Source organism: Dermochelys coriacea, chromosome 7 (genome assembly GCF_009764565.3).
Source record: "Dermochelys coriacea isolate rDerCor1 chromosome 7, rDerCor1.pri.v4, whole genome shotgun sequence".
NCBI lineage: Eukaryota > Metazoa > Chordata > Testudines > Dermochelyidae > Dermochelys > Dermochelys coriacea.
Window position 1 is genome coordinate 102,404,041 of NC_050074.1, and position 14,741 is coordinate 102,418,781.

The 14,741-nt window shown below is 42.0% G+C and overlaps 1 long non-coding RNA gene across 1 annotated transcript in view; it reads right to left on the bottom strand.

Annotated features, from left to right (window-relative positions):
- Nucleotides 1-14,741, bottom strand: part of LOC122461105 — a 59,954-nt gene that overhangs the window by 14,583 nt on the left and 30,630 nt on the right. The window lies entirely within an intron of this gene.

Below are 14,741 nucleotides of genomic sequence, written 5' to 3' on the forward strand. Positions count from 1 at the left end.
AGGAATTTTTCTGTCATGCACAGTATATCAATACTCAGTGTGGGAGTAATTTAACTTCTTAATTTATAGCAGTGGTAACAACATTTTCAAACTGGCCATAAAATATTCTTGTACTCTTCTAATCTGGGTTCTCAATGTTCTATAATGGGAATTCTATGAATAATATTGGAAAGTGAGAGATATTTTATATGCTATTGCTAAGGGAACGGTGTTATTGCATAAAAGTTAGGTGACATGGGAGAGACTGATAGAGGTGCTGTTTAAAAAATTACCCTTCAGAATTTGTCATATCAATAATGAAGATTTAGTGACATTTTCCCTTGGAAAAATTATTTCTGCAGAAAGATAGGGTTACAGAGAATAGAATCTCAGTTACACACGCCTCCAATTTGTACAGTACAAACTACATTGCTAATCTGACATCCGGCGTCCATCAAAAAACTATTCTCTATCTTTTTTTTCAGTAGATTATTATCTATTTGTATTACCGTAGCACCTCAAGGTCAAGGCCCCATTGTTCTAGACACTTTAGAGAGACATAGTAAGAGAGTGTCTGCCCTGAAGAGTTTATAATCTCAATAGTCAAGACAGACAAAGGGAAGCAGAAAAGAAGTACTGTAAACCCCATTTGACATATGGGGACAAAAACACAGAAAGAATCATAGACTATCAGGGTTCGAAGGCACCTCAGGAGATCATCTAGTCCAACCCCTTGCTCAAAGCAGGACCAATACCCAACTAAATCATCCCAGCCAGGGCTTTGTCAAGCCTGACCTTAAAAACTTCTAAGGAAGGAGATTTCACCACCTCCCTAGGTAACGCACTCCACTGTTTCACCACCCTCCTAGTGAAAAAGTTTTTCCTAATATCCAACCTAAACCTCCCCCACTGCAACTTGAGACCATTATTCCTCGTTCTGTCATCTGCTACCACTGAGAACAGTCTAGATCCATCCTCTTTGGAACCCCCCTTTCAGGTAGTTGAAAGCAGCTATCAAATCCCCCCTCATTCTTCTCTTCCGCAGACTAAACAATCCCAGTTCCCTCAGCTTCTCCTCATAAGTCATGTGTTCCAGTCCCCTAATCATTTTTGTTGCCCTCCACTGGATGTTTTCCAATTTTTCCACATCCTTCTTGTAGTGTGGGGAAAACTGGACACAGTACTCCAGATGAGGCCTCACCAATGTTGAGGGGAAAGATCATGTCCCTCTATCTGCTGGCAATGCCCCTACTTATACATCCCAAAATGACATTGGCCTTCTTGGCAACAAGGGCACACTGTTGACTCATATCCAGCTTCTTGTCCACTGTAAGCCCTAGGTCCTTTTCTGCAGAACCGCTGCCTAGCCATTTGGTCCCTAGTCTGTAGCGGTGCATGGGATTCTTCCGTCCTAAATGCAGGACTCTGCACTTGTCCTTGTTGAACCTCATCAGATTTCTTTTGGCCCAATCTTCTAATATGTCTAGGTCCCTCTGTATCCTATCCCTACCTTCCAGGGTATCAACCTCTCCTCCCAGTTTAGTGTCATCTGCAAATTTGCTGAGGGTGCAATCCACACCATCCTCCAGATCATTAATGACGATATTGAACAAAACTGACCCTTAGGGCACCCCACTTGATACCGGCTGCCATCTAGACATGGAGCCATTGATTACTACCCGTTGAGCCCGACAATCTAGCCAGATTTCTATCCACCTTATAGTCCATTCATCCAGCCCATACTTCTTTAACTTGCTGGCAAGAATACTGTGGGAGACCGTGTCAAAAGCTTTGCTAAAGTCAAGGAACAACATGTCCACTGCTTTCCCCTCATCCACAGAGTCAGTTATCTCATCATAGAAGGCAATTAGATTAGTCAGGCATGACTTGCCCTTGGTGAATCCTTGCTGACTGTTCCTGATCACTTTCCTCTCCATGGCTTGCCTAAGGCTACAGAGGAAGTCTGTGGCAGAACCAGGAATTGAACCCTAATCTCCCAAATCCTAGTCCATGCCTTAGCATTAAGGTCTTTTGGCAAGATATTTTCTAAACACGGGACAGAGTTTCATAAATACTCTGATGTTACACACCTGTATGCCTATTTCTCCTGCTTATGAGAAGGCATGCATAACTGTCATTGGCAATCAGAGGCCTTGGATCATCTCAATCTCAACTTTGGGAAGACAGAAAACTTGCTAGGTGTTGAAAGCTATTGACATAAAGGGGACTGCCTCTTCCTTTAAATCCCCCACGACTGAAAGAGCTTTTCTGGAAGTGTGTTGCCAGATTAAAGACCTTGGCATCACTGTTAAATATGCCTTTTCCACAGAACACCATGGCTCAAGCATGTTACAAAACAACCTATTTATCCTGTGTGATGGTTCTCAAGGCATCCAGGATGAGAGTCACCTTGTTACCTGCAGCCTCCAGCAACAGGGAATCTTGCCTATGCCTGTCTGGGTGTAAGGCCCTAATATCACCGCCTGTCAGCCATTCAAGCACCTTCTTCTGGGCTATGCCAGTCTTTGTTTTACAGGATGACAATAGGTCCACCCCTGCCCCCAATCCCTTCTGAAGCATTACCCTATGATATCCAGCCCCTGACCCGGGCTACTCACAGCAATTTCAGATCCTTTGTGCCCCAGTTTACCAGTTTTCCCTTAAACCACCACTCCTATACACCACACAGCACTTGTGAGCACTTCTAATAAAACAAAAGTAGGTTTATTTAAGAAAGACTAAAGATTTAACTAGAAATGAGAGAAAGTGATGGAAATAAATGATTACAATACAAAATCACAAGAAATGAACTTGGATCTAAACTTAAGAGATACCTTTCCTGTCAAATAAAATAAGATTTTCCCCCAAAGTTTGATCTGTTGCAAACTGGCTGATTTGCCAGGATCCATAAGAACCAGGATTCAAACAATCATGAAAGCACCCCTGTTCCACAAGGGTTTTTCTCAGCGAATGGATCCCGAGAGGACTTCTCCCTGCTCTGAGTTATACTGAAATATTCTTTTGTTTCTATTCACAGACAGGGTGAACTCCTGTCTTGTTGTAATGTTCACTTTTTACCTTCAAATGATTTTGATTGTTTGCAGTTACCTCTGATGGTTTTCCATTGAAAGTCTTGGTATGGAGCAAAGCTTAACAGCTCAGGTGGATTAGGGATTTATGAGGCCAGAGCAAGTGGGGTCCCCTCTCCACCCCTTCTGCCTGCAGTCCCCCTTGTACCTTCCCCCACGCTCCTGCCGGGGAGTGGGGTCAGGGTGCGGAGGTTTGCCTTGTCCTGCCCTCCCAGCGTTCCTGACCAGGAGTAGTGTTGGGGCATGGGGGCTTCACCCTTTCCCTGACAGGAGCGCTAGGCAGGCAGAGCAGGGCAAGCTTTCACACTCCAATGCCGTTCCCTAGCAGGAGCACCAGATGGGTGGGTGGAGCAGGGAAAGCCTCCACATCCCAATCCCACTCCCCAGCCAAAGAACTGGTGGGTGCAATGGTTTGGCCATACCCATTTTTCCCAGGGGGGAGGGGGGCAATTGGCCAGGACCCCTGGGCATGGGCCCCCTTGGTCCAGTGACTAATCCGCCACTGCTTATCAGTGGAGCTTTGTATTGCATCTCTGGCTAAACAGGACAGGTGGGGTAACAACTTCTGCCTGCCTGAATGGGCCATCACTGAGACATATTATCCTCTGGTGACTAATTTTTACTCCAACTCCATAAAGTATACTTTCAGTTACATTATTCCTCAAATATTATCCACACATACATCTCACAAAGATTATGAATCTTGACAAGTTATGAGCTTTCTGTGGCTACCTTACATGTTACTCTTTATGGATACATACATTGTAAAATGTGTTTGGTGTCGTGAGTTTCTCAGGTCTGAGGTGAGAATTGTTTGCAAAGAACAGGGGACTCTTTGCTAAGGAGCCTCTGTGTCACATCCTGTGCTGACCTCACAATGACAATGCAAGGCTTTGAAACCACAAGCTTTCATTATTGTAATTTCTTCCTAGGATCTCCCCTTTGCTTGCAGCTTGCACAGACTACAATAGCATGTTTGCTTATTTTCTAATTATATTGCATTCCTCATACTTTAACATTTTGATGGCTATATTATGATAGATTGTCTTTCAACTAGCCCTGTTCTATAAAACCCTTACTAGTGTTAAGCCTAGCTAAAGTCTAGTCCTTTTTTCTTGAGTATCCTCCCAGAGATATTTGTCTTTGGACGCTACCTGCCTGTTAAGAATGCCACCACTATCATCTTTTTGATTGGCAGGCAGTTGTATCTTTGCTGTAGTGGCCCCTGAAGTATGAAACTAACTCTCCTTTTCCAACAATTTCAGCCCCTCACTCCCTATTAATAAACAGCACATACCGGGCCAATTTTTTAATGGCATAAATCAGCATAATTCCCTTGACTTCAAAGGAGCAATACTAGTTTGTGTCAGCTGAGGATCTGGCCACCAATTTTTTCCCCAAGGGTGTGCTTCATTATAAATATTCTTCATAACCTCCCCACTCTTTCCCCTCTATTTCTATGACTGTTCCATTAGTTTGCATTTCTGAAACATTGGATTTTATATAATTGGTTACGTTGTATTGTTATTTTTTTTAGCACTTCTTGTGACATGTATTGCTGTACAGCACCTGAAGAGAAAGAGAAAAAACACAGCATTTCCAGTCTCTGTAGAGTATAACTGAGATATATTTGCACCATCCTCCAACACAATCCTACAGACTTTTGTCTAATCTGTCCAACCAAGGCACAGTTGTCTTGATATAAACTATGTTTCTCCAATGCAGAACTAAATGTGCATACTTTGTCTAGTGCTCTGCCTTTTCAAACAACTTGGATGTTCAGGCACATGTAAGGGAGTTACGGTCAAGGCACATTTTGCTACCACTTTCAGACTCAAGTATGGGTTAACATCTATATTTCACCTCATGAGGGAAAAGCATAGCCACACATGCACAATTTAAATGAGTCCTTATCCTGATTCTTGTTAATATGTGCTGAATATAATGAGAAAACTAGAATGTTCTGTGATTCTGTCTAAAAACGGAAGAGTAGTTCTGAGGTCCAGCATACCAATAGTGTTCCATTCATGACTATATATAAATACACCCCTGGAGTTGGTTTTACAGTAAACTCCATCTACCCACTTTAATCCCAATCCCCATCCAATGTTACACCCCCTACCCCCAATTTACATCAAAAATACCTGGTCCTATTCAAAACTATGGCAATAGCATGTCATACTAAAAGCAAAATTATAATTCCAAAGAAAGGCCACAATGTCACTTATTAAAACTGTTTAAGGGAAAGAATAATTTAATTAATAAGAATGGTCATACTGTATCAGACCAAAGGTTAATATAGCCCATATCCTGTCATCCAACCGTGGCCAGTGCCAAGTGCTTCAAAGGGAACGAACAGAACAGATAATCATCAAGTGATCCATCCCCTGTCACCCATTCCCAGCTCCTGGCAAACAGAGGCTAAGGACACCATCCCTGCCCATCCTGACTAATAGCCATTGATGGACCTATCCTCCATGAAACAAACAAGCAAACAGCTTGGCTTAATAGAGAAATCTTTGGTGAGCTTATCTAGTTCTTTTTTTTCACCCTGATATAGTCTTGGCCTTCACATATGTGACATTGCACTCCATATTCTTTAGGAAATATGCTTATAATATGGTTATGACATAACTGAGATATACTTTATGCAAGATGGGTCTTCTAAGATATCATTTGAAAGGTTATGATTTATTGAATGTGATTATCCAATTTGTATGCATGTGTCATTTCTGTATCTAAAGTTAGGAATATGGACTATGTAACAATTAAAACTGGGTGTGTATTGAGAAGACACAGACCAGACAACAGGCCATCAGATCTGATGAGTCATCAGGAAGGAACAACAAGACCATGAAGATACTAATCTCTCTCCCTCCTGGGAGGTGTCTGGGGACTTAACTGTGACACTACTAAGTCAGATGGTTTTGTCACCTGATACTAAACATTACCTGGGACTTCTTGTAACTTTCCACTGGAAGGGAAGGGGGGTTAAGTTTGGGAAACAAAGGATACCTGCCTCAAGTAAATTCTATTTAAGGGTGGGGAGGAAGACAAACAGGACTCCTCCTCTCCATGGCCTGCCTGCCCAAGAAGAAAGACCGCTGAAGCCACCTGAAAGGAAGGCAAAGGGGGAGTCCAAACTGAGACAAGGGTCCAGTCTGAAAAGAAATATAACTGGAACTCTGAACCACAAAAACTTTGCCACTTGCCTAAGATAACATTTAGGGTAAGAAATTACATTTTGTAACCTGTTGCTTAGCTTGCGTACCTTGTTTTATTTGCTCAGTAATATGCTTCTGTCTGTTGGCTCTTATATTCACTTAAAATTCACCTTTTGTAGTTAATAAACTTATTTCTTGTTTATAATATAACCCAATTTGTACAATTTCTAACTGGGGGGAGGGGCAAGAAGTCATGCACTTCTCTTTTCACATTGAGAAAGAGGGCAGATTTTTATGAGCTTGCACTGTGCAGATTTTTCTATACAGCGCAAGACAGCATTATTTTGGGTTTATTTCCCAAAAGGAGTGTGCACGTGAGTGCTGTGGGAGTCCTCTCACACAGAGCTGACTTCAGCCTGTGTCTGCAGCAGGGTGTGGCCCTACCTATGTGTGTGCTGCAAGAGGCCGGAGAGCTTAATTCAGCAAAGCATGGAGAGGGAACCCAGACTGACTGAGCAGGAGAGGCTCAGTGAAACCCCAGTACATCAGATAGCATCTCAGAAGGGGGGGGTCCAACCTGTCACAACAACATCCTCATATGTAAAGGTCTCACAATAGAGTTACTATAAAAAGTTTATTCTTTTTATACATCAAAGCAAAGAACACTGTCCAAAATTTCTTGGGACTTATATATATAAGTAAAACATACTACACTGTGCATGAGCTGGTACCATTCATAGCTATTGCTCATATCACTCCCTTCTCAGAATATTGTAAATCAGGAATAACTTCACTGGAATTATATCCATGTAAAACCAGTGTCAGGATAGGAGAATTGATCTTGTGTTCTATAGCACTGTAGAACCATTCTTTTAAAGAAGAGAATGAGTTTCCTCCTTTCTATTTCTATTTCTCCTTTCAGCAACCAGAAAATGGTCAGAGCAGGAAAAAGAAAATTGGCTGAATAATGCGTCTAGGCTCAGACAGGTTTTGCCCTATTTGCCCTTCATTTTGTAACCTTTCCTGTTTAGGTTATGTGGTGCTCTCACAACTTTAGAAAGGTCGATGTCTCGACAAACACATGGGGTGCAGTGTATTTAGACATCTTGGATACAATTCAGGCTGAATATAGCACTTAGACTATCTTCTTAAGTAAAACTGGATGAATAACTGATTTTTCAGAACACTGGCAATTCAAAAAACAAAACAAAAATTTCAGGATAAACAGAAACAAAATTTCCCAATTTTTTTAATAAATCAAGCAGTCAGGAAAAAAAATCACTTTCAGGTCAAATAAAACGTTTAGCTAAACCTGAAAACAAAGCAATTGCTTTTAATAAATATTTCTTAATAAAATGAATGGACATTCATAAACAAAAAATTGATTGTTCTGAATCAAAAATTGAAACATTTTGTTTCAAATACATCAAAATCAAATGTTAGGCTTTTTTAAAAAAAAAAAGATTTTTAGGTTTTTTTAAAGTTTTTCCCTCCAACCAAAACAATTCAGCAAAATCAACTTATTCACTAAATGTTTCAATGTCACTGAAACAGTATTTTTTACTGAAAAAGGTTTTGGTTGAAAAACATCCACCCACCTGTATTCCTGAGGTAGCTAGGGGACTGTAAATTATACCCTCAGCTCCAGTGTAGACATACCCACGCTAACTCTGATCAAGTTAGCGAGTTAAAAATAAAAGTCTAACTGCCATGGCATGAGTACATCCCAAGGATTTCACATGATTTTGTATGCAGGCAACTAGGTTGTCCCACCACTGATGCCACCATGGTTATACTTCTATTTGTTGCACAGTAGCTAGATCAGAGTTAGCATGGTCATGGCTCCCCAAGCTGGAAATTTCACCTTCAACTCCAGTGTAGATGTGGAAGAACAGTGCAGTTGCTCTCCTTTTTTGAGGGATAAGTTACATAACATAAGCTCAAGACAACAGGAAAGGACGAGCTGAGATTTTGTTCAATATAGAGTGGAAGTGGAGGAGAGAATGTGCTATATTCTGCTCAAAAACAGGAATAGTGAACGTGCCAGTGGGAAGTGTGCTACTGAGGAACTTGCAATACTTACTTCACTTTGAAAGTCTGAAGGATCAACACTTAAAATATTTCAGTTTTATGTACTTTCTGTTGCTAAGGTTTTTTTTCTCTTTGTGTTTGTTTCTGCCATTTTATTTTACCAGTTTGGTCACCTCCTTGTAAATACAACACCTAAAGATAAATAGGGTTGTAATAGCGTAAATGGGGGAAGAAGTGAGTCCTGGAGAGCTACACTAGACTTATCTTGACTATCCTTGAGCTGATATCTCACATTTTCCATAACCTATATTTCATATAATGACTGCTAAACATACAGACGCCTGTGAAAAAAGGAAATAAGCTGAACTGAGAAGAATATAAGAAGGGTGGGAATTAGAGCTGGGAGAAATCCTATATATTTTTACTTCACATAATTTGATGAAAATGAAATATTTGCAATGAGGGCTGAGGCAACCATACTTTTCAGCCTCCTAAATAGCAGGGAGGCCTGACTCTGATCTCACATCATTTAAATACTGAAGTAATTCCATTGAGAGGAAGGATGATCCAGTGATTAAGATGCTGGCATGGGATATAGGATTCATTGGTACAATTCCCTGGCCTGCCACAAACTTCCTGTGTGACATTAGCCAGTCACTCAGTTTCTCTGTTCTCTCAATTCTCCAGCTGTGAAATGAGAATAACAGCACTTCCCTACCTTATAGGGGTGTTGTAAGGATATGTACATTATGGAGACAAACACTATGGTAATGTGGGCACATAAAAGTGCCTAAATGATGGTGGACTTCAGTGGTGTTATTCTTGATTTACACTGGTGTAAATTAAATCAGATTCAGGGCTCAGATGTATAGGAAAAAGCATGAATTCATAGGTGGGATTTTTTGGGGGGGTCCTTAGAATACAATTACTTCTCTTGACTTGCTGCTCACAAACAGGAAAGAATTGGTAGGGGAAGTAGAAGTGGGTGACAACTTGGGCAGCAGTGACCATGAGATGGTTGAGTTCAGGATCCTGACAAAAGGAAGAAAGGAGAGCAGCAGAATACAGACCCTGGACTTCAGAAAAGCAGACTTAGATTCCCTCAGGGAACTGATGGGCAGGATCCCTTGGAAACTAATATGAGGGGGAAAGGAGTCCAGGAGAGCTAGCTGTATTTAAAGAAGCCTTATTGAGGGCACAAGAACAAACCATCCTGATGTGCAGAAAGAATAGCAAATATGGCAGGCAAAAAGCTTGGTTTCACAGAGAAATCTTTGGTGAGCTTAAACATAAAAAGGAAGCTTACAAGAAGTGGAAACTTAGACAGATGACTAGGGAGTATAAAAATATTGCTCAGTAAGTCTAAAGCACAACTGGAGTTGCAGCTGGCAAGGGATGTGAAGGATAACAAGAAGGGTTTCTACAGGTATGTTAGCAACAAGAAGGTGGTCAGGGAAAGCGTAGGGCCCTTACTGAATGGGGGAGGCAACCTAGTGACAGATGATGTGGAAAAAGCAGAAGTACTCAATGCTTTTTCTGCCTCGGTCTTCACAGACAAGGTCAGCTCCCAGACTGCTGCACTGGGCAGCACAGTATGGAGAGGAGGTGAGCAGCCTTCCGTTGTGAAAGAACAGGTTAACGACATAGAATATGTCATAACGATATAGAAAATCTGGATATGCACAAGTCCATGGGGCCGGATCCAATGCAAAAGAGGGTGCTGAGAGAGTTGGCTGATGTGATTGCAGAGCCATTGACCATTATCTCTGAAAACTTGTGGCGACTGGGGAAAATCCCGGATGATTGGAAAAAGACAAATATAGTGTCCATCTTTGAAAAAGGAGAATCCAGGGAACTACAGACTGACCTCAGTCCCTGGAAAAATCGTGAAGCAGGTCCTCAAGAAATCAGTTTTGAAGCACTTGGAGGAGAGGAAGGTGATCGGGAACAGTAAGCATGGATTCACCAGGGGCAAGTCATGCCTGACCAACCTGATTGCCTTCTATGATAAGATAACTGGCTCTATGGATGGGATTACCTTGACTTTAACAAAGCTTTTGATATGGTCTCCCACAGTATTCTTGCCAGCAAGTTAAAGAAGTAAGGATTGGATGAATGGACTAGAAGGTAGATAGAAAGCTGGCTAGATCATCGGGCTCAATGGCTAGTGATCAACGACTCGATGTCTAGTTGGCAGCTGCTATCAAGTGGAGTGCCCCCGGGGTCAGTCCTGCAGCTGGTTTTGTTCAACATCTTCATTAATGAACTGGATGGTGAGATGGCTTGTACCCTCAGTAAGTTTGTGGATGACACTAAGTTGGGGGGAGAGAGGTAGATACACTGGTGGGTTGGGATAGGATCCAGAATGACCTAGACAAATTGGAGGATTGGGCCAAAAGAAATCTGATGAGGTTCAATAGGGACAAGTGCAGTGTCCTGCAACAAGGACAGAAGAATCCCATGAACAGCTACAGGCTCGGGACCAACTGGCTAAGTGGCAGTTTTGCAGAAAAAGACCTGGGGATTACGGTGGATGAGAAGCTTGACATGAATCAATAGTGTGCCCTTGTTGCCTAGAAGACTAACAGCATATTGGGCTGCATTAGTAGAAGCATTGCCAGCAGATGGAGGGAAGTGATTATTCCCCTCTATTCAGCACTGGTGAGGCCACATCTGGAGTATTGCATCCAGTTTTGGACTCCCTGCTACAGAAAGGATGTGGACAAATTGGAGAGAGTCTAGTGGAGGGCAACAAAAATGATTGGGGGCTGGGGCACATGACTTATGAGATGAGGTTGAGGGAACTGGGCTTATTTAGTCTGCAGAAGAGAAGAGTGAGGGGGGATTTGATAGCAGCCTTCAACTACCTGAAGGGGGGTTACAAAGAGGATGGAGCTAGGCTGTTCTCAATGGTGGCAGATGACAGAACAAGGAGCATTGGTCTCAAGTTGCAGTGGGGGAGGTCTAGGTTGGATATTAGGAAAAACTATTTCACTGGGAGGGTGGTGAAGCATGGAATGGGTTACCTAGGGAGGTGGTGGAATTTTCATCCTTAGAGGTTTTTAAGCTCAATCTGGAGCCCTGGTCCAGGGACCCATTCTCCTTGCAGGGTCTCAGAGCTCTGGATCCAGCCCAAACCTGAAAGTCTACACAGCAATTTTACACCCCAGCAACCCAAGTCCCATAAGCACAAGCCACCTGATTCATGCCAGCCATGGGCATTTCATTGCTGTGAAGACATACCCTCAGTGTCTCCACAGACGCTTTCTTCCACTGTCTTCCAGATTTACATCAGCAGAGGAGCCCATAGATGCTGCTAGATGCTAGGTACAGGCTGCAGTCAGCAACTCAAGTCCCAAATATGAAGTCATGTTCATTGGTAGCATCTCTGTTGAAACTAATGGAACAATTTCTGGCTATGGTGAAGAAGAGAGAATGTAACCAAGTTAAGTCTGCTTTCTGGGCTCAGAAAGTTTGGAAAAGTATAGTAAAGAAATGATGAAAAGCTGTAAAAAGTGAGGAGAGAAGTAATTAAGATTATCTTCCAGAAGCTAGAAGGAAAAAAGACAGTAAAGCCGGAGAGAAGAAAGGATACAAGGAGACTGGATAAACTAAGGTGGAGATTTCCTCTCCTTCTGCAGCAACCTTTGCAAAAATATTAAAATAAGGAAGGATAGCGGAATTGGATCAAGACTGAGCTACCCCTCCCCGCTAGCAGAAAATTATATGAATGCTTTTTTCTCATCCAAGATACACCAAACAACACACAATTTCTCACAATTGTTAAAGAAAGATTTTCCTTGAATTCCAGGTAATCCAGTAGAAGATCAGGCAGGAGGTTCACTGACAGAAACACTAAAAAAGAAACTCAGGAAACTACTTGTGTGTTGCTCCAAGGGGTGGAATCTTATTCTACTGTTCAAGACAAAAGATTAGCATGCTTATCCAAGAGAAGCAAGTGAATCTAAGTAATGACTCTGCAGCAGGAGCACTTATAAACATCAGTTAGTGGGCAGCAAGAAAAAAAATCAATCAGCAGATCCTCTTGAGGGAGGGAGAGGGATATTTTGAAGAAATCCAACTTTGGCAGTATGCTAGGTATGGTGCAGGAAGTCCAGGGCAGTAAGATATTTGCAGGGAGAGTGGGGAACACAAGCGCATTCACCAGTAGGGCCTTTGGTTCATGCACTTGTCAGCCTAAAAGCCTGTTTGTGCTTAGCCAGTCTGCTGGATGCACATCTGCTAATACCCACTAAAGAGAAAAATGGTGTAGGGAATATGTGAATGTTTTCTCTCTCCTGCATTACAAGCAAGCTACCAAGGATACAGAATAAATATCCTGACTATGAAGGGATATAAGGTGAAAGAGTTCTGAAAGTGGTGAGGGAAACTGCAAGTGGACTCCGGTGTTTTCAGTAGTCACTAGGGTTACTGGAAGAAAAATACCCTCTATGCACATTAATCATTATTCATGCTCTTGTGTGCAATTTGCTTTACTTACAAGGAACAATGCATAGTATGAGAGATGTGCCCAAGGAAATTAACATGAAAGTGCTCATAGGCCTTTTCATCTCAGCACACAGTAAAATCCCAATCCTAAATCAAACATCTGGTGTCCGATGAGTCACATTTTGACAGTTTAACAAGAGTTAGTGGTGGTGAGGATGTAATGGCAAATTAAACCATGGATGCACGAGTGGAAAGAGTTTGTGCCCATTTACCAGATGCTTCAAGTTTATGGCAAAATCAAGAGAGAACAATTCTTAGAATCACTTCAGTGGAGCTGCAAAAAGCACCAGCCCCAGTGAGGACAAAATGTATGCTGCCTTGTTTCAAAAATACCCATACCAGGTGCATTCACAGTGGCTGAATAAAAATTTACTGACAATTGAATAACTTTATACATGATATAGGCCACCAGAATACAAATGGTGGCAAAAAATTTAAACCCAGAATTTACAATACGTAGCTTCAAACAGCTCAGAGAAAATATTGAAAGAAGCTTAAATTTGGAAAAAATAGAGACTAACTAGAGGTGAGACTCATGAAGGTTTATTTACCATTGTAGGTAGTTTGGAAAAGACTTCCTGACTGGGCATTGAATAGTCAATATCAGCCATAATCAAAAAGTGAGTGAATAAATAACACTAATTTGCTTCATGGGTCAGTTTTAGAATTACGATGTGTGAAACTGAGATTGTTAGGTTCTGAAAGTGCTCCTTGCCAGATGATGCAGCAGGTTTGTCAGGAAGCAGTTAGTGGAATCCCCATATTGGCAGAAACAAAACACAGAGAACTTTGAGAAAGTATGCATGCAATCAATGGGACCGAAAAAGTCAGTGCTGTTACTTAACAGAACAAAAAAGGCTCCAGGGACTTGTAGGGATATTGGAGATTCTTATGAGATTCTGCACTGCTCCACATGGGCAACCAGCAGCAGCAAGAGGAGAACAATTACAACACCTGGGAAATAATAGCAAAGGACAATATAAAGGGTGTGGGATCAGTCTTCTATTCACACCATTGATCGTATGTCTGATATGCCGACAATCACAGGAAGGCATATATTCAGGAAAGTAGAGTAAGCAGCCACTGGCTCAGCTGGAGGAAAGTGCTCTCAATATTGTATATTGTGCCAGGGCAAGTTCCAGGTGTGACGCAGAGCAGCAGTGCCAGCAGCAACACCAGCACACACCCAGAATTGTCTGTATAAGGTTCAGTGTTTTCACTACTCAGAATACCTATCCCAAGCACAATGTGAGGGGCCACCAGTATTTCCATAACACCCCAAAGATCTGTTGCTATACGATGCCTGTGCAAATATGCCGGAGCTTGACCTACTTCCCTTCCCTGAGGGCTTCAGAGAGCTGATAGTTGCTAGTGTCCCATGACAGCAGGTAGCAAGCTATATTTTCCCACACAAGGCTGTGCCATTGCTTGCCTGAACAGTGAAAGGCACCTGTACAATGTGTCTTGAACACTTACAATGGTGGAAGGGCATATATGTCCATGGGTATGCAGGCCTGTGTGTAAACCACTGATTATATGCTCATTAGCATAGAATGAATAAGCAGTAGCAGGCCACTCTGTGCATTGCTGATGAAAACAGCATAGTGCCAGGGGTATATTGGATTATCTGTTCTGTCACAAAAGAATGGTTGGTGACCTCCCCCCCAAACTTGTGGGTACTGTGCAACAATGAAACTGACAACACAGGTAAAGCTCAGGCATAAAATATTGGGTGCATGTTGATAAGTAACCTCCACTTCAGAAAAATATATGAAGAAGGCCATTGTATGGTAGCTATATTTGGGGATCCCAGATTTTAAAATACCATGGCTTCCCTCCTCCTACATGAGGGAGGGGGGAAAATACCATGAAACAATGGAAGTCAAACCTAATTAACTACAAATATTCAACAGGACCCTGATTTAGACCCAACAAGGTACTTAAGTTCAGCAGCAGCATGACATTGGTA